This window comes from Psammomys obesus, unplaced genomic scaffold (genome assembly GCF_907164565.1).
Source record: "Psammomys obesus unplaced genomic scaffold, mPsaObe1.curated_primary_1811, whole genome shotgun sequence".
Lineage (NCBI taxonomy): Eukaryota > Metazoa > Chordata > Mammalia > Rodentia > Muridae > Psammomys > Psammomys obesus.
Genome location: NW_026590809.1, coordinates 4,805,416 through 4,810,303, shown reverse-complemented (window position 1 = coordinate 4,810,303; position 4,888 = coordinate 4,805,416). Strand labels below are relative to the sequence as shown.

Sequence of the window (4,888 nt, the reverse complement as noted above, 5' to 3'; positions counted from 1 at the left end):
GAAACTGAGAGAAGCAAGATTGAATCAGTCAGCTTGGAGAGGAGTTTGAGCCAGAACAGCTCAGTAGAACCAGCCAGCAATAATTCAGAAAGAGTTAGAAAGGGTGATCTTATTCAACAGGAAGTCTCAGAGGCTGAAAACATTCTAGGCCTATTAGATTGAATGGAGGATAGAAGCTTTCGGGACTACATACGAATAGGTTGGCAGAACGAGGCACCCTGCTCCTTGGTTGTGTCACCCCTTGCTTAGACTGTCCAACCTTCTTTACATTCAGCTTAAACTCTCTCATTCTGTCAGCTTATCTCATTTTATGCCTACCTTCTACCTTTCTGAGAGGACATCAGGTATTTTTTTCCTTGGATGAGTTCAGTAACCCTCCCTCAAGCAGCCCAGCAGCAGGCCTGGGATGAAGGTAGGACATTAAGTTGATATTCAAAATTACACCTTAGGGAAGGATCTCTTTCTCCTGCTACTAGCTAGCTCCAATCCCCTAAGACTGTTGAGTGACCCCTGCCTCTTAGCACCTCCCTAAGTGTGCACAGCAGCTGGGGCTTCCGAGGCGTCTCCTGGAGCCCGGTCGTGGTATGTCCAGATCTGGGTGGAGAGATGCTGTTTTAGAGCATGTGCTTGTAGCACTGCGCAGTGTCTAAAATGTGGGTGTGGCTTTAATGTCCGCGCCACTCAACAGGACAGTCTCGCTTTGCTAGTCTCTATAAACAGTGACCAGAGAGTGTCTTTTATTTCATTTAGGATTTTGCAGTGTTTAATAGGTAAGAGACTTCAGCCCGTGGCTAATGGACATAAGAATACATTACACATTTGATTGCACTGTGCTGGCCTAGGATTAACATTCCTTGTGATTCTTTCTCTCTTATCTAGGCTCTAAACTTCTCCTTCATTTCAACTGAATAAATGGTTAAAATAATAAATATTAGATAGAATCCTCGCCTTTAGCTCCCGACTCCTTCATGACACTGCTGTGACTCAGAATTTTAGTGGCTGGAGAGGCTAGCATGAATGAATGGTTTATGTCTATATTTTACCCAGTGAACCAGATTTTAAAGACTGGGGCTTCGTCAGGCAAACCATGACACACGAGTCCTCTCCTTCCATCATGTGGTTTCTGGGGCTCAAACCCAGGCTATCAGGTTTGGCAGCTAGTGCCTTTACTGCTGAGCCACCTCAGCAGCCCATTCTTGCAGCAGTTTTCTGTTGCTGGTGACACATTACCAGAAACTTGGTGGCTTAGGAAACCCAAACTGGGTGTGCCTATAGATTCTCTGCACTGGCATTTGATAAATGATGGCCGGGATATGGGATAGAGCTGTGGTTGTGTGTCTGGGTATGGACATTTAACACTTTTTTTTTTTTTGGGACTGGTTTTTCCAAGAGGCAGTGCAGAGCAGAGCCTACACCAGCTTTTAAATTCTTTATGGTAAAGAGCAAATAGCCTGGGCATCAGGGCAGCTGGAAGGAGTGGAAAGCTTGGGGAGGCCAAGGAAGGAAGCACTTCAGCATAGTGTTTTTAACAATTACGTGAGCTGTTGGCACTGGCAGGAGACGTTTTAATAAAAACCTAGTAAAGGAGAGATGGAAGAGAGTTTGTAAAATGCTTGCCCTGCAAGCATGAGGATATGGATTTAAATCCCCAGGATTCATATAAGAGCTAGGCATGGCAGCATGTGCCTGAGATCTCAGTGCGGGAGAGCCAGAGACAGACAGGTCTGTGGAGCAACCTGGCCAGCAGTCTATCGGGGCAGCAAGCTGCAGGCTTGGTGAGAGACCACTGGGAGTATTTATTTACAAATGATGGGATGCGCACAACAGACACTGTATGAAAGGTCTATTGGATGGAGGTGGAGAGATAAGAGAGGAAAAGAAAAGAGAGAGACACGCTGCCGCCCCCGCCCCTCCCCCCAGGAAAGAAAGCAAGGCAGAGAGAGTAAGAGAGGAGAGTAACAGAGGAAGGTAAGAGAGAGTCAAAGTGGTGGGCTGGTCCTTTTACAGCTTGTGTACTCGTAGGTGAAGGGCACCTGCCACACACCTGGGGGGTGATACATGATGACATCATAGGTTACTAGGCTACCCGGTAGCAGGCTGCCAGTATGCTAACAACCACGTCAGAAAATAAGAAGTTACAGTAATGGAATGGGCAGGGAGTGTGGAAAAGTGATACCCCCCTAAAAACAACAACAACAACAACAACAACAACAAAAAAACAAAAACAAAACACAAAACAAAACAAAACAAAAAAACAGCAGCAGCAGCAGCAACAACATCCCGGTCTGAGTAACTTTTTTTCTCTCTCAGAAAGTTGGAGCATGCCACAATTCCAGACCATTCAGAAATCCTAAAGTATAACTTCAGAGAAATGTCCGTACCCTGAGTGAGCTGTTCTCATCTTCTTACATCCAGAGTTTCCCAGGCCACTATCCCAGCTCAGCAAAGGAACTTCCTTTATTCTCCTCTCTGAAGCGCAGGGATTCTGCTCCGTGGCCCTGGAGCAGTACGTAAGGACATCCCCCTCCTATTCCTTATTCCTGTTTGGATCTCTGTGACTGTGGGCTTAGTAGGTGTTAGGGGCTTCCTGTGCTGGTTTGAATGGCCTCCATAGGCTCGGAGGTCATCAGGGAGTGGCACTATTTAGAAGGATTAGCAGGCGTGCCATGTCACTAGGGGTGTGCTTTGATGTAGAATGTTCAGCTACTTCTCCAGTCTGCCTGCTTCCTTCCACGCTTCCTGCCAAGAGGGCAATGGACTAAACCTCTGATGCTGCAAGCAAGCCCACAGTTAAACGCTTTCTTTTATAGGCATTGTCGTGGGCTTGGTGCCTCTTCACAGCAACACAACCCTGACTAATGCATTTACCAGCCAGTCTTGGCTTCTAGCCACCCTGCCCTCCTCTGCCATGTGGATATGATAAAATAATCTCTTTCCTATGTCAGATTTGCTTTTAATAACTTCTCTTTGGTGCTTACACCATCAGCATATACTAAAATTAGAACAACACAGAGAGTATTAGCATGGCCCCTGCATAAGGATGACATGAAAATTTGAGAAGTCTTCCATAGTTAAGAAAAAAAAAACTCTCTTCTTTCCACTCTATTGATAAAATCTGTATTTCTTACATGGTACTTTTAGACTTCTGTAATATGGCCCAGTTCCTTATACATTGTCCTCAGGCCATCTGTCTATTTACAATCACTGCCTACTGCAGTGTGCTCATCTATTGCGGGGCTTTGGAGGAGTGTGTGTGTGTGTGTGTGTGTGTGTGTGTGTGTGTGTCTGCTTGTTGGTTTAATAATAAAGACGCGGAGACATCTGTATAGTGTAGGGCTGTTGGCCTGTGTGCTGGGGCAGTCTCTCAGCTAGCCCATCTAACTTGACCTGACTTCTCTGCTATTGCATCTCTCTGTGTGGCTCTCTCTGCTCTACCTCCCTGCTCTTCTCCTGTCACCACTCTGCCCCGGCTCCAGCCACACTAGCTACTCAGCCAGTCTGAACCAGTGGGCAGCAGGACAGTATCTGGTACATTTCTCTGTGCCGCCTTTTGGCATCGAGGGCTGCATGCTCTTCACCAGATAGCTTGCCTTTTCTTTTTGGGCAGGTGAGGCAGCGACAAACTTTTCTTTTCTTTTTCTCTGTGTAGCTGTCCTTGATTCACTTTCTAGATCAGGCTGGCCTGGAACTCACAGAGCTCCACCTGCCTCTGCCTCCCAGAGTGCTAGGATTACAGGCGTGCCCCAGGCGAAGTGACAAACATTTACGTATCCTGCCATCCTGCCACTTTGGCACAGCAATTGACAATTGAGAACACAGGGACACGGCCTATTAATGACATACACAGTCAAGATGTCAAAATTACAAAACAGAAGACAAAAGTAATAGTTGTAAAGGAGAAAAATAATAGCACACGACAAAGGTGGAATGACCTGTCTCTCATCCGTACTCCGAAAAGCCAGGGAAGCATGAGACAGTGTCCTCCAGCCCTGAGAGTCAATAGCTGCTAACCTGCGCTGCTGTTCCTACCTAAGTCACCTTGTAAAAGTGGGAAAGAAAACAAACAACACAGCACATTTCAAGACAATTACAAACCTGGACAGCTCACGGCAGCCAGGACAGCACTGCAGAAATTAAAGGGGCAGCTTCAAGGAAGAGCTGAACTTTAAAGAGTCAGAACTTCCCCAACCATCCCACAAAACAGAAATGGAAGCCATTATTTAACTTCCAATAGAACCAGCACTACCCTGATAAAATACTGAATGCACAGTTAAATAAGGAAAATGAACCATTTTTCCCTGATGAACATAAACACGTTTTAAATACAGTACTTGCAAACTGAAAACAAGAACACATTTAAAAGATAATATATTATGGCCAAGTTGATTTCATCTCATGCACACAACGGTGATCACAGTATGCAAATCAATTAATGTAATACAACATATAAAACCTGTGGACAGAAACCACACAATGATCTCATCATACACATGAAAGGCATTTGAAAAAGTCTAATATCTTTGGGCATGGTGGTGCACAGCTTTAATATCAGCACCTGTTCAGGCAGTACTCTGGGAGTTCGAGGCTGGGCTGGTTGACTTAGTGACTTCCAGACAGTCAGAGTGGTGTGAGATCCTGTCTTAAAAAAAAAAAAAATCAGTCTTAAGGAAATTAGTAATAAAATATATCTCAACATAATAAAGCAAACCAATATTCAACACACATACACACACATAAAAAAAAAGTTCAAAGTTATCTTTGGCTACTGAGCAAAATTGGGGCCAGCCTAGAATATGTGAGACCGCCCTCCCCAAACCAAACCAAACCAAACCAAACCAAACCAAACCAAACCAAACCAAACCAAACCAAACCAAACCAAACCAAACCA

At 45.0% G+C, this 4,888-nt stretch overlaps 1 non-coding gene across 1 annotated transcript; it reads left to right on the top strand.

Moving 5' to 3' along the window:
* The first annotated feature begins 2,972 nt into the window (after window positions 1-2,972).
* On the top strand, window positions 2,973-3,075 carry LOC129678369 (U6 spliceosomal RNA). Its single transcript, XR_008720364.1, has one exon. It is a non-coding gene; the product is annotated as a U6 spliceosomal RNA (small nuclear RNA).
* Window positions 3,076-4,888: the final 1,813 nt, after the last annotated feature.